The sequence below is a fragment of the Ailuropoda melanoleuca genome, chromosome 3 (genome assembly GCF_002007445.2).
Source record: "Ailuropoda melanoleuca isolate Jingjing chromosome 3, ASM200744v2, whole genome shotgun sequence".
NCBI classification, from domain to species: Eukaryota; Metazoa; Chordata; class Mammalia; order Carnivora; family Ursidae; genus Ailuropoda; species Ailuropoda melanoleuca.
This window is the reverse complement of record NC_048220.1, coordinates 61,430,556-61,446,355: the sequence shown is the minus strand read 5'-3', so window position 1 is coordinate 61,446,355 and position 15,800 is coordinate 61,430,556. Positions and strand designations below refer to the sequence as shown.

Genomic DNA, 15,800 nt, shown 5'->3' with positions numbered 1-15,800 from the left:
TGCTGAACTATTTGATAGTAAATTGCTCACAAAATGCCCTTTCACTCTCTAATCCTATAGTGTTTTCTTGCCAAAGACATTCTCCTATATAATGAGTACAATGATCAAAATCGGAAATTTGATATTGATACATGACTTCTATCTAAAATTTAAACCACAGTCAGGATTTCCCCATTTTGTTGATAATATCCTTTATGTAATCCAGTATAGAATTTCACTCAATTTAGATGTCATGCCCTTCAGTCTGAAATAGCTTTTTATAATCTTTTCTTCGCTTTCATGGCCTTAACCATTTTGAAGATTTTAGGTGGGTTATTTTCTAGGATGACCTTCAGTTTGGCTTTCACTGATTTTTATGAGTAAATTCAGGTTATTCAACTTTGGGAGGAATATCACAGAAGTGACATCTTGCTTCTCTCATTGTATCCTATAGCGGGCACACAATTGTTCACTTTAATCCCTTGATTAAGGTGGTGTCTGCCACTCTGAAGATTTTTTTAAAATCTCTTTGTAATAAGTATTTTGTGGACAGATAACTTTGAAAAAATGTAAATACCTTGGTCCTCACCAAATTTTCAATTAATTAATGTAAATCATATGGACTCATGTTTATTAAATGGGTCATAATCTGTTACTGTTGTTATTTATTGTGATGCTCATGTTGTCCCAGATAATGCCAGTGGAAGTTCCTTCAAGCTGGCTTCTTATGACTTTCGGACATGTCTCCATTGTTCTGAGATCTTTCTTATTTTCTGGCACAGCAAGGTATTCTGGACTCCTCTTGTACTTTCCCTACTCTGGAATCAATCATTTCTCTAAAAAACCTGGTTTTCTTTTAGTGGAGAATGATAATTAGACACCATGAATTGAACATTCAGGTGTGTTGATTGCTTTTGGACTATCGTTGTTCCTAGACTTTCTCAGTGGACACAGCTATGGAATAGGTAAATCTCATTGCTCGTGCACACTCACACGTGCTTCTGCAAATATGCAGACACTCATTTACAGTGATTTTTTTTCATATTCCATCTATATATTGGCAACCATTGCAGTGCCATCTCCCCCTCCCCCACCACCATGGATGCCCACCTGAAGCCTTTTTAAAAAAAAATTTTTATGTTATGTTAGTCACCATAGAGTACATCTTCAGTTTTTGATGTAGTGTTCCATGATTCATTGTTTACATATAACACCCAGTGCTCCATGCAATATGTGCCCTCCTTAATACCCATCACCAGCATATCCCAATCCCGCACCCTGCTCCCCTCTGAAGCCCTCAATTTATTTCCCAGAGTCCACAGTCTCTTGTGGTTCATTCCCTCTTCTGTTTACCCCCCCTTCATTCTTTCCCTTCCTTCTACTGATCTCCCTGCTATTTCTTATGCTCCATAACTGAGTGAAACCATATGATAATTGCCTTTCTCTGCTTGACTTATTTCACTAAGCATAATCTCCTCCAGTCCCGTCCACGTTGCTGCAAATGTTGGGTAATCGTTCTTTCTGATGGCTGAGTAATATTCCATTGTATATATGGACCACATCTTCTTAATCCAGTTATCTGTTGAAGGGCATCTTGGCTCCTTCCACAATTTAGCTATTGTGGACAATGCTGCTATGAACATTGGGGTGCATATGACCCTTCTCTTCACGTCGTCTGTATTTTTGGAGTAAATACCCAGTAGTGCAATTGCTGGGTCATAGGGTAGTTCTATTTTTAACTTTCTGAGGGACTGCCACACTGTTTTCCAAAGTGGCTATGCCAACTTGCATTCCCACCAACAGTGTAAGAGGGTTCCTGTTTCTCCACATCCTCTCCAACATTTGTTGCTTCTTGCCTAGTCAATTTTTACCATTCTAACTGGTGTAAGGTGGTATCTTAGTGTGGTTTTGATTTGAATTTCCCTGATGGCTAATGATTTTGAACATTTTCATATGTCTGTTAGCCATTTGTATGTCTTCATTGGAAAAGTGTCTGTTCATATCTTCTGCCCATTTTTTGATTTATTTGTTTCTCGTATATTGAGTTTGAGAAGTTCTTTGTAGATCTTGGATACCAGTCTTTTATCTGTAGTGTCATTTGCAAATATCTACTCCCATTCCATGGGCTGCCTCTTAGTTTTCTTGACTGTTTCCATTGCTGTGCAGAAGCTTTTTATCTTGATGAAGTCCCACAAGTTCATTTTTTCTTTTGTCTCCTGCTGTTGGAGACTTGTCATGAAAGAAGTTGCTGTGGCTGATGTCAAAGAGGTTACAGCCTATGTTCTCCTCTATGATTTTGATGGATCCTGTCTCATATTAAGGTCTTTTATCCATTTTGGGGCGCCTGGGTGGCTCAGTCGTTAAGCGTCTGCCTTCAGCTCAGGGTGTGATCCCAGAGTCCTGGGATCGAGCCCCACATCAGGCTCCTCTGCTGGGATCCTGCTTCTTCCTCTCCCACTCCCTCTACCTGTGTTCCCTCTCTCGCTGGCTGTCTCTCTCTGTTAAATAAATAAATAAAATCTTAAAAAAAAAAAGGTCTTTCATCCATTTGGAGTTTTTCTTTGTGTATGGTGTGAGAGAGTGGTCAAGTTTCATTCTTTTGCATATAGCTGTCCATTTTCCCCAGCACCATTTATTGAAGAGACTTTTTTCCACTGGATGTTTTTTCCTGCTTTGTCAAAGAATAGTTGCCCAAAGAGCCAAGGGTCCATTTCTGGAGTCTTTATTCTGTTCCATTGGTCTATGTGTCTGTTTTTGTGCCAGTACCATGCTGTCTTGGTGATCACAGCTTTGTAGTATAGCTTGAAATCAGGCAATGTGATGCCCCAGCTTTGTTTATCCTTTTCAACATTTCCTTGGTGATTCGGGATCTTTTCAAGTTCCACACAAATTTAAGGGCTGTTTGTTCCAGCTCTTTGAAAAATGTCATTGGTATTTTGATCAGGATGACATTGAAAGTGTAGCTTGCTCTGGGTAGCATAGACATTTTAACTATGTTTATTCTTCCAATCCATGAGTGTGGAATGTTTTTCCATCTTTTGTGTCGTCTTCAATGTCTTTCAACAGTGATCTGTAGTTTTCTAGAATGTAGATCCTTTACCTCCTGGTTAAGTTAATTCCAAGATATCGTATGATTTTTGGTGCTATTGTAAATGGAATCGATTCCCTAATTTCTCTTTCTTCAGTCTCATTGTTCGTGTATAGAAATGCAACTGATTTCTGAGCATTGATTTTGTATCCTGCCACATTACTGAATTGTTATATAAGTTCTAGTAATTTGGGGGTGGAGTCTTTTGGGTTTTCCATATAAAGTATCATGTCATCTGCTAAGAGAGACAGTTTGACTTCTTTGCCTATTTGGATACCTTTTATCCCTTTTTGTTGTCTGATTGCCGTTGCAAGGACTTCTAGTACTATGTTGAATAATAGTGGCGAGAGTGGGCATCCTTATCGTGTTCCTGATCTTAAGGGAAAGGCTTTCAGCTTTTCCCCATTGAGAATGATATTTGCTGTAGGCTTTTCATAGATGGCTTTATGAAATTGAGGAATGTACCCTCTATCCCTACATTCTGAAGGATTTTAATCAAGAAAGGATGCTGTATTTTGTCAAATGCTTTTTCTGCATCAATTGAAGGGATCATATGGTTCTTGACTCTTGTTGATATGATCTATCACACTGATCAATTTGCGAATGTTGAACCACCCTTGCATCCCAGGGATGAATCCCACTTGGTCGTGATGGATATTCCTTTTAATGTATTGTTGGATCCTATTATCTTGTTGAGAATTTTGGCATCCATATTCATCAGGGATATCGGTCTGTAATTCTCCCTTTTGATGGGGTCTTTGCCTGGTTTGGGGATCAAGGTAATACTGGCCTCATAGAATGAGGTTGGTAGTTTTCCTTCTCTTTCTATTTTTTGAAACAGCTTCAGGACAATAGGCATTATTTCCTCTTTGAATGTTTGGTAGAATTCCCCGGGGAATCCGTCAGGCCCTGGACTCTTGTTTTTGGGATGGTTTTTGATCACTGCCCTAATCTCTTCATAATTAATCGGTCTGTTTAGATAATCAATTTCTTCCTGTTTCAGTCTTGGTAGTTTATAGGTTTCCAGGAAGGCATCCATTTCTTCCAGGTTGTTTAATTTATTGGCATATAGTTGTTGACAATAGTTTCTAATGATTGTTTCTATTTCCTTGATGTTAGTCATGATCTCTCACCTTTCATTCATAATTTTATAAATTTGGGTCCTTTCTCTATTCTTTTGAATAAGTCTGGCCAGTGGTTTGTCTATTTTATTTATTCTTTCTAAGAACCAGCTTCTAGTTTTGTTGATCTGCTCTACTGTGCTCCTGGTTTCTAATTCATTGATCTCTGCTCTAATCTTGATCAACTGCCTTCTCGTGTGGGTTAGGCCTGTTCTTCTGTTCCAGCTCCAGCTTCTTGAGGTGAGAATATAAAAACTGCATTTTAGATTTTTCTGTTCTTTTGAGTGAGGCTTGGATGACTATGTATTTTCCCTGTAGGACTGCCTTTGCAGTGTCCCATAGGTTTTGGACCAATGTGTTTTCATTTTCGTTGGTCTCCAAAAATTGTTTAATCTTCTTAATTACCTGGTTTACCCAATCATTCTTGAGCAGGATGGTTCTTAGTTTCCAAGTGTTTGAGTTTCTTCCAAATTTTTCCTTGTGATTGAGTTCCACTTTCAAAGCATTGTGGTCTGAGAATATGCAGGGAATAATCTCAGTCTTTTGGTATTAGTTGAGACCTGTTTTGTGACCCAGTATATGGTCTATTCCAGAGAAAGTTCCATGTGCATTCAAAAAGAATGAGTATTCTTTTGTTCTGGGCTGTATTGTTCTGTATATATCTATGAGGTCCATCTGGTCAGTATGTCATTCAAAGCTCTTGTTTCTTTGTTGATTTTCTGCTTAGGTGATCTGTCTATTGCTGAGAGTGGAGTGTTGAGGTCCCCTACTATTAACGTATTATTATCTAAATGTCTCTTTATTCTGGTTAAAAGTTGGCTTGTGTATCTAACTGCTCCCCTGTTGGGGGCATAGATTCTTAAAATTGTCATATCCGCTTGTTGGATACATCCTTTAAGAATAATATGGTGTCCTTCTGTATCTCTAACTACCGTCTTTAGTTTAAAATCTGTCTGATATGGGGCGCCTGGGTGGCACAGCGGTTAAGCGTCTGCCTTCGGCTCAGGGCGTGATCCTGGCGTTATGGGATCGAGCCCCACATCAGGCTCCTCTGCTATGAGCCTGCTTCTTCCTCTCCCACTCCCCCTGCTTGTGTTCCCTCTCTCGCTGGCTGTCTCTCTCTCTGTCAAATAAATAAATAAAATCTTTAAAAAAAAAAATCTGTCTGATATGAGAATTGCTACCCCAGCTTTCTTTTGAGGTCCTTTGGCATGAAAAATGGTCCTCCATCCCATCAGTTTCAATCTGGATGTATCTTTAGGTTCAAAATGAGTCTCTTGTAGACAGCAGATGGATGAGTCATGTCTTTTTATTCAATCTGCAACCCTGTGGGGTTTTATGGGAGTATTTTGGCCATTCGCATTGAGAGTGACTATTGAGAGATATGATTTTAATCATGTCATATTGCCTGAAGTCTTTGTTTCTATAGATTGTAAATTTCTGTTCTGTATTACTCTTGGGGTCTTCTTACTTTTCTAGAACCCCCCTTAATATTTCTGGTAGGGCTGGCTTGCTGGTCACATATTCTTTCAGTTTCTGCCAGTCTTGGAAGGTCCTTGTCTCTCCATCAATTCTGAATGACAGCCTTGCTGGATAAAGGATCTTTGGCTGCATATTCTTCTCATTTAGAGCTCTGAATATGTCTTGCCAACTTTTCCTGGCTTGCCAGGTTTGTGTAGACAGGTCTGACATTATTCTGATGTTCCTCCCTCTGTAGGTGAGGATTCTCAGATTCTCTTCCCCCGGCCACTCTCAAGATTGTATCCTTGGATCTAATATTTGTGAATTGTACTATTATGTGATGTGAGGTTGGTCTGTTCTCATTGAACTTGGGAGGGGTCCTCTCTGCCTCTTGGACATGAATGCTTGTTTCCTTTGCCAGATTAGGGAAGTTCTCAGCTACAATTTGTTCAAATATCTCTTCTAGACCTCTTTCTCCACCCCCTCGGGGATGCTGATGATTCTGAGATTGGAACATTTCATTGAGTCAGTGATCTCCCTTAATCTACATTCTTGAGATTGGATTTTTTTGAGCCAAGTTTCTGTTTTAACTTTCTCTTCTACCATCCCATCCTCCAATTCACTAATTCGTTCTTCTGCCTCATTTACCCTGGCTGTCAGAGCGTCTAGTTTAGACTGCATTTGATTCATAGGATTTTTAATTTCTGCCAGATTTGCTCTCATTTCCACCCTTAGAGATTCTATATTCTTGTTATTTTCATTAATATTTTTTTCAAGCCTACACATCATCTTGACCATTGGTACTCTGAACTCCATCTGAAAATTTGGTTATATCCATATCCATTAGTTCTGTGGCAGAGGTCACAGTCTCTGTTTCTTTGTTGGTGGGGGGGGATTCCTCCTCCTTGTCATTCTGATGAGGAGAGGTTGGGGGGATGTACAGAGCCCAAATCATTGACCAGGACCCAAGCAATGTGCACTTATTTTAGTAGGGACCTTAGGGATGTGGGCTCCTTGATTTTTCAACCTGCCTTCTGGGGGAAGGGCCTGCCGCAACGATACTCAGGCGACCCTGTTTGGGTAGAGTTGCCCCATCCCCTGCGGGGGGAGGGGTGGGGATGGGCACAATGTGAGCTGGTATTTCCGGGCTTTTGTTCTCTGGTGGCTTTCTGTGTCTCTTCTGAGAGAGCAGCAGTGGCCATATCTAGCCTCTGTCTCAGAACAGAGAGATCGCAGTCTGCTCTGCACTGAGTTCTCCTGGCCACTCTAACATTGTTTCGGTCGGTGCTGCTAAAAACCCCTGCAGCGGCTGGGGATGTGCGCCCCACAGCCACTCTCCCAGCCCTCATTCCCAGGGCCAGCACGTCTCTGTCCTTTGTGCTTTTTTTTTTTTTTAAGATTTTATTTATTTATTCGACAGAGAGATAGGGACAGCCAGAGAGAGAGGGAGCACAAGCAGGGAGAGTGGGAGAGGAAGAAGCAGGCTCATAGCGGAAGAGCCTGACGTGGGGCTCGATCCCAGAACGCCGGGATCACGCCCTGAGCCGAAGGCAGACGCTTAACCGCTGTGCCACCCAGGCGCCCCTGTCCTTTGTGCTTCTAACACCGCCAGCCGCCCCCAGTTCCCACACGCGCTCCTGAGCTCCTTGTTTTAGTGTGGTGCATGCGCACTCGGGAGCGCCAGTTTTCAGTCTGGTCACGCATGCGCACTCCCAAGCTCCCGGTTTCAGTCAGGTTTAGCGCTCCAGAGCACCGGTTTTCAGTCTGTTCAGGTGAGTGCTCCGGAGCTCCGGTTATCAGTCTGGTCGTGCATGCGCTCCCAAGCTCCTGGTTTCAGTCTGGTTCCAGAAGCGCTCTGGAGCTCGGGGTTTCAGTCTGGTCGCGCGTGTTCCAGGCTCACAGTCTCAGTAAGCTCTCTCGCAAGTACCGGTCCGCGAGTCCGCTCCCTCCCCCTTCTGTTTATCTCTGATATCTGTGCACAGATTCACGGCTCCCCGCTTCGTACCTCAATACTCAGTGCTGGAGATGTTCGTTTGTAGAGATCCAGATGTATCTTCCTCGTCTCAGGCTGATTCCGTGGATGTTCAGGATAATCTGGTAGATATCCAGCTCAATTTAGGGGGCCAGCTGAATAAAGGTCCCCTACTCCTCCACCATCTTTTTTCTTCCCCACCTGAAGCCTTTAAGTACTGCATTGTTCAAGAGGAGGAAGGAGCCAAAGTACTTTTCAAATATCTGAATAAAAACTAACTTGAGACATTACTGACCTTTGTCTCAAGTTCCTCCAATCTCTTGATGTATTTTATCTCCTTTTCCAGACTCATCTGCATTTCTCTGGGTATATGATAGGGAGAGCTCTTGTCTCATCAAAAGAGGAATATAAAGAGTGCTTTTCTACCTTGATCTTAAGTTTTTTGCATTTGTATTTGTTTAGCTCTGTATTTCTTAGAATTTTTAGGAAGAAATGCTTTATTGTAGGATTGTCGCATACACTGCAAGATATTTTGTATTCCTGACTCTACATTCATTGTTGCCACTTGAGGCCCCCCCACTTAAAAACAGCATAACTAAAAAGCAAAAACAAAGCACTTATACACATTTCCAGCTGCCTTGTAGGAAGGCGACCTTCCCCTAGTTGAGAACCCCCGGAGCTCTTTGCAATTTGTATAATAGCTGTTCCTTAATACATTCCTAAGTTCACACTAATTCACATGGAAACGCGCACAGAACAGTTTAACTACCTCAGTCTATTCTCCATCAACTGGGTTAACCTTGTAAAATCAATGCTCTCTCATTTGATTTAAAAAAAAAACAACATGTTTTTTGGCTTGGTAAATGTCCCCTGTTGATCCTATTTTAGGTACCTAGGTCCAACACCAAATACTGCTTTGTAAGATTTTCTTCTGTCATTGAATTATCCCTTAAATGAAGGCCCCAATGCCATATATGAAATGTGTGTTCTTAGTTTTTGAGCTGTATATTTTCATAAAAATAGTAGATTGGGTCTAGTCAAGTCAGCTTCCAGTTAGCAGTCAAGGCTATACTCAGGCTTATAAATAGGGGGTCTGAGGATTGCCTCTCCTGGGTGTCCCTCCTGCTGATACGCTGAAGACTGTTTCTCTTTCCCTGATTAGATGAGGAAGGGCCATGTTTTCTCTGGGCCAACAAGCTACTCGAACAAGTTCATCCCCCTTCTCCACTGTTGGTGTGTATAGTAAGTAGCCTACCTGCATTGGGAAGATAGCACAGTCTCCAGCTAGAGATGTTTCTTTCCCGCTCTTAGTCCTTTTAAGCTGTGATAACAGAATACTACAGAGTAGGTGGCTTCCATATAAACAATAGAAATTTATTTCTCATGGTTCTGTAGGCTAAAAGTTCAGTTCAGAGTGTTGGCATGGTTGGGTTCTGATGAGGGCCCTCTTCTGGGTTGTAGACAGCTATCTTCACTGTATCCTGTGATGGAAAGAGGGATAGAGAAATCTCTTTTTACAAGGGCATGAATCCATTCAGGTGGGCTCCGTCCCATGACCTAATCTCCTCCTAAAGTCTCCACCTCCCAATAACTATCACATTAGGGGTTGGGATTTCAACAGGTGAATTTGGTTCAGTCCATTGCACACTGGGACTCAATAAGAGCTCCCTTGTGTTCCACCCTTAAGAATTTGAGTTCTTGAGGCACCTGTGTGGCTCAGCTGGTTAAGCGACTGACTCTTGATTTCAGTTCAGGTCATGATCTCAGGGTTGGGAAATTGAGCCCTGCAATGGGCTCTGTAGTCAGCGCAGAGCCTCCTTGGGATTCTCTCTCTCCCTCTCCCTTGGCCCTTCTCCCTGCTTGTGTGTGTGCACGCTTGCGCTCTCTCTCTCAAATAAATCTTTTGGTTTTTTTTTTTTTAAGGAATTTGAGTTCTTATTTAGAGGAGAAAAAAATCTGCCCCTAGTTTCACCAACTATGCAAATATAGGAAGAGGGAATAAGTTTCAATCCATGTTATGTTTGAAAAAAATTATCACCTTAGACTTGAGAGTAAGCTTTGTATGAATACATGGTATGATTTAAAAACTTAATGGGGTGCACTGCTCTGTTTTGGGTAGAACCCATGACAGAGATGTTTGCTGCTTAACAAATATGTGCACGTTCCTTCATACTTCCCAGCTGTTTTGCAGTTAGGCGGGGCACTGTGATTAGTTCTACCAACTAGGGTGAGCTAGAGCTGTGAGATGTGTATCACCCAGCCTCGAATCTGTAAGGATATTTTAATTGTTATGAATGCTTTCAAGTGAACTAAATTTGAGTTGTACTAAAACTGGACATAGAATGTTTCTAAGATAATTTCCAGCTATCCCAGGAAATGAAAGACATTATTACACTACTGAACACCTTCATTTAGAAACTAATGGTGTGGTTTTATTTGGTTTGCTTGTAAATAAGTCTGCACCAGGCCTGATACTCATGACCTGAAAGGACCTAATCTGAATGGGATCAATTAAATAATTTAAAGAAAAAAGCAAATTAGAAAATGTGTCAACATGACCATTTTAGTGCTCTTCAGTTAGTGGTTTAAGCCACAAGAAATTTATTTTAATTCGAAAAGAAACTCAGACACTGTAAAGTTCCTTGATTCATTTCCTTTGCTTTCCCTTCCCTTACTTTCCCTGGTAACCTGGTACATCTTATTTCAAGGGCATTCCCAAAAACTTGGATCAGCAATTTTTGTACCTATGAATGACTGTTTTCAGTTTATTAGGATCCTGGACAGATGTAACACACACACACACCCTACCTTAGGGTATTATCTAAAATCAAATATTTCTTCATCTGAGAAATTTTTAGGAGTTTGGTTACTTGGTGCTATTGAAAAATGAAGATTTTGCACATTGTGTCCTTATGACCAATTTTTTTTTTTTTGCACTTGGTGAACAATAAAAACAAGGAGAAAAAACACAGAACAATTTCACACCTAAAATTGAAGGAGTTGATTACTGTCATTTTGCTGATGTACCTTTTATACGTTTGCAGTGGTTAAGAAAGACTATGGTTTGGAGCATGAGCACTTTAAAGTGATTCAAAATTATTGAAGAGCTACAAATTTTATAAAGTGCTTCAATTTGTTACTGACTAGAGCAGCAGTGGAACGATTCAGCAGAGCTTTTAGTACTATGCACAGCCTGCAAATGCTCTCATAATCTTTCCAGGTGTTGCTTCTTTACACGTGGGTGCTCTGAATGTTCCTGCCTAGAGACACTCCATTGCTAACAGAAGCAGAGCTTCTGTTTTGGAGACCTGTGTGCCACAAAAGTGGTGCTCACACATGGGTGTAATTTTGGCAATGCAGCTAACTCCAAAACAGTCTTTCGTTGTTACTTGGCTTTGCCAGAATTAAAAAACAAGTGGTCTAAAAAACTACTAGTGGTCACTTAATTTAGTGTCTGGATGGGCATAGGCATGTGGGGAGTGCAAAATAAGTGTCGTAAGCGTGGGCAAGGTGGCTTAGACATTGCAAAATGAGAATGTGACATTTTAGTCCCTTTGAGACAGAGACTGATGTTTAAAAAGTTGATGCTTTTAAGAGAGGTCGAAACTTTGTAAAAGCAGGTTTTAAAGATCTCTTTCTGCTTTGCCATTAGCTTGCATTTTTTGCTGGACTTTGATTTGCATGTTTTAGAGCACCGGTAAGCCCTGCTCATGTAAAATAGGAAAAATAAGGCATATCTTTGAAATTTAAAATGACCACGTGGTTTAGATATTGACTTGTAATATTGGGTTTCACTAAATCACGTGTGTAATTCTGCCTTTTAAAATCAATTTACACCCCTGAGATGTCCTGAATAGTACATGGCTTCTTCATGTGATGGCTGTAAATGGCATATTTCATTTCTTTAGAACTAGAGTTGAAGAGCTCAGCCAGTTCATTAAGGAGAAGGTAATCTTAAATCAGAACAAAGCCAAATGCAAAAAAGTCAGTTCAAAGACAACCAGTTTCACATTGGTGGGATGTAGGTCGTGGTGGCATTCAGCAGGGTTCTAGTCTGTGAGTTTCTGGCAACATTAGGTGTTCAAAAAACCTTGCTCTGTTTCATTACCTTACCCAGGTGATTCTTGCCAGAGATGAGGTTAGAATCCACGTTTCCAAGACTCCTGTCTCACCAGTGTGCTTTTACAAAACACTGTGCTTTTGATCATTCATTCTATTTAAAATTATGATGCGTCCTTTTAGAAGAGGACATAACATGTTAGAATGTAGCTTATAAATAAATTTCAAAAACAACATGAAACTCCAGTTTTTAGGCATAAGAAATCTAGAATTTGCTTTGAGATTTATTAATATAATTAATTTGAGTGCCCAGCACCCCCAAATTGAAAGGCACAAAGCATTTCTCCCTATCTGGCTGTCTTGGTGGAATTTGCAGTGGATGCCCCTGTGAATGCCTCTTTTATCACCCAAAATATGAAGCAAAACTGATTTCTGACAAGATCCAAGACTTCAGAGCCACAGTATGGTAAGTTCATCATACTTCCTCAAGGATAACAGTGGAAAAATATATGTCATTTTAAGATCAGACGTTCTAGGAAAATAAATTATTCCCCCAGCTTCCTTCTGTTTTCTCTTGAAGTGAACTAATGCATGTAAAGAACTTAAGAGTGTTTTACTCTTATTACCATTTTATCATTTGTTATCATTATTTCCTCCTCTTCTTTACTCAGTTACATTTTTTCTCTGAATAGTCATGTGTATCCTTGTCTTTATTTTTTTAGGGTTTTATTTATTTATTTGAGAGGGGTAGGGGAAGGGGCCAAGGGAGAGGGAGAAGCAGACTGCCCACTGAGCAGGGACTCCAGTGTGGGGCTCAGTCTCAAGACCCTGAGATCATGACCTGAGCTGAAGTCACTTAACTGACTGAGCCACCCAGGTACCCTATCCTTGTCTCTTTTGTGATACTGCTTTCTCTTATTAGGAAAATTGGAATTGATGGTGACCCCCAACTCTGCTTCATAGGGGGCCCCAGATAAAACTCTTCTAAGTATGTGCACCAGCTCACCCTGAGTGTCACAATCTGTCCCCGCTTGTGCTCTGTTGGGGAATATCAGCCAGTCATTTAGTTCTGCCTGATCTGCTTTGTGGTTTATTTGATTAAAGTGTGAGCACCTGGATATTTGTAAACAGAACATTAAATATCCAGACATTCTGTTTTCATCAAGAAAATCGAAGAACTGCAAGTGGAAATTGCTAAAACTTACTAACATAATCAGGAATGAAAGATATTTGTCCTTATTTCTTAAGAAGACAATCAACTGTAAGTAAGGGATATTTGCATAGTGAATTAGTATTATATTTTAATTCAGATCCAAAGACAAGCAGGTATGGATGAAACTCTTTAACCTTGGCTCAAGAATGTGGTTTTGTATACCAAGATGATAATGTCTAAATGTCCATTCAAAAACTTTATAGCGTTGATCTAAGAAAGAAAACCTGATTTGTGTTCAGTGCTTATGAAACTGTTATTTTTGAATTCTGTAAGTCAGGGTTTTGTTTTTAAGTTAAATACATTGAATGAGTGCAAACACTTTGTAAGCTGGATATTATTTTGACTTAAACCCTTTATGCCATGTAAAGGCCCTTCTCATTTCTACCTATCAAAATCCTATCCCTCATTCTCTGCTGGATATTGTAATCATCCTGGCTTAAAGCAATCTTTCCCTCTTTTAAATGTCTATTATTGCACTTGCAGAGGTGACCCCTGTGACATTTATCACAGACTGCAGACTCTTATTCCTAATACATCTTACTACATCTAATTTCCCAAACCTGATTGTCCATTTCAGAACCTTGTTTGGACACATAGTTCATTCAGCATTTATTCAGCATATGTTTATCAACTGACCACATTGTGCAAGAGCTATGCTAGGCCCTGGAGATACAGTGGTGAAAGACATGAACACAGCCACTTTGGAACTGGTCTATAAGATGAATAGATGAATAAGGGTCAAATAATGTGTATCATTTGCAGTATTAAATACAGTGCTGTGACCATTGTGATGGTACTGAAGGTACTTTTTATTTTTAAAGATTTTATTTATTAGAGCATGTGCAGAAGTGGGGGGAGGGGCAGAGGGAGAGGGAGAAGCGGGCTCCCCGCTGAGCAGGGAGCCCAATGCAGGGCTCTATCCCAGGACCCTAGGATCATGACCTGAGCCAAAGGCAGACCCTTAAGCAACTGAGCCACCCAGGCACCCTGGTACTGAAGGTACTTTTAAGGAAGGATCTAATATTCTGTGTTTACTGGTAAGCAAACTTAGAAATACTAATGGAATGCCAACTGTAGGTATGTATGCTTTTGCTACAAGTATGATTTTTCTGGTTTGTTCAAGTAGCTTTTGAAAAGATATGTGGTATAAATAAATATCAAAAAATCCAAGATTTTCTTTTCTAGGCTCTTTTTTGTTTCAGATTTTTATTTAAATTCTCCTTAGTTGGGGCGCCTGGGTGGCACAGCGGTTAAAGCGTCTGCCTTCGGCTCAGGGCGTGATCCCGGCGTTGTGGGATCGAGCCCCACATCGGGCTCCTCCACTATGAGCCTGCTTCTTCCTCTCCCACTCCCCCTGCTTGTGTTCCCTCTCTCTCTGGCTGTCTCTATCTCTGTCAAATAAATAAATAAAATCTTAAAAAAAAAATTCTCCTTAGTTAACATATAGTGTAATATTGGTTTCAGGAGTAGAATTTAGTGATTTGAGCACCGAGTGCTCAACACAAGTGCCTTCCTTAATACCCATTTAGCCCATCCCCCACCCACATCCCTCCATCAACCCTCAGTTTATTCTCTGTAGTTAAGAGTCTCTCCATGCTAATCTTCTCTGTATCATTCCAATTTTAGTATATGTGCTGCTGAAGTGAGCACTGTCTTTTCTAGGCTCTTAACACTAACATAGGACTCCCTAGAAATAAATATTTTATATCCATTTCACATTTTGAAGCATAGTTTGCAAAGGAAAGAGTTATGTTTGGTCATTCAAGTCATCCAAGACTGTGCCTTAGAACTAACTATTTATACTGTAAATTAAACTCAGGTTCATGATTGATTACAAACTGCCAATAAAAAGCAATAAATCAGATGTCTGAAATAAGTAAAGTGTGAACAATATAAAAAGGTTTTTAAATTTTGTAAACATAAGCTTCTGATTCAACATGGAAATCTGACCCTCCTAAAACATTAATAAATTATAGAAAACCATGTTTAAATGTATGAGAGAACATAAAAGGAATCTAACTACGAAAGAGAGATTTTGTAAAAGTTCTAGAAGTTGAAAAATATATGGAGGAATGGTAACTAATGAATCAGGGAGGAAGCAGCCACTACCTAGAATATATGCAGAGGCGACTACAGGCAAAAAGGGGTCCACACTGCCCTGTGGAACCCTGAAAGACTCAGAACTCAGAAATAGGTGTGAGGGAGGATGGGGGTGAGATGTGTGACTAAAAACAGACATTTAATTGATTATATGTGAAATCACCAATGCCCCCACTCCAACATGTAGAGGATAGGCAACTGTATCATTTTACAATATAATGAAAGTTCTCTAGAGAAATTGTCAAAGTGGATCCAGGGAACTTGTGCTGGCATTGATACTACAGAGCAAAGACCTGTGACTTATGACAAGTATGTGTTCTTCAATAAAATGGCCAGCTTCCAAATTACATTTTATTAATTGAACTGCCTGTAAATAAGACCCTACCCATGTTCAGAGAGCAACCAGTCAGCCATTTTACTATTTCCTATTTATAAACAGACACTGAGCATCTGTAATCATTTGAGAAGAGCCAGCATTATGAATGAGAAAGACCCAGAAAAAGTCATAAAAAGAAACAGGGCACCTGGGTGGCTCAGTTAGTTAATTGTCTGCCTTTGGCTCAGGTCATGATCCCAGGGTCCTGGGATCGAGCCCTGCATTGGGCTCCCTGCTCAGCGGGAGCCTGCTTCTCCCTCTCCTTCTGCCCCTCCCCCCTTCTCATGTGCTTTCTGTCAAATAAATAAATAGATAAATAAATAAATAATCTTAAAAAAAAAGAGAGAGAGAGAAACAGACACAGAGATGACAGTACCCTAGATAGTTCAGGAACAACAACAATAGAAAAAGTCCTTAAAAATTCTAAAGTA

The 15,800-nt window shown here is 40.3% G+C and overlaps 1 pseudogene; it reads right to left on the bottom strand.

Annotated features, from left to right (window-relative positions):
- Positions 1–14,449: 14,449 nt before the first annotated feature.
- Positions 14,450–14,543, bottom strand: LOC117801656 (annotated as a pseudogene).
- Between the last annotated feature and the right edge of the window lie 1,257 nt (positions 14,544–15,800).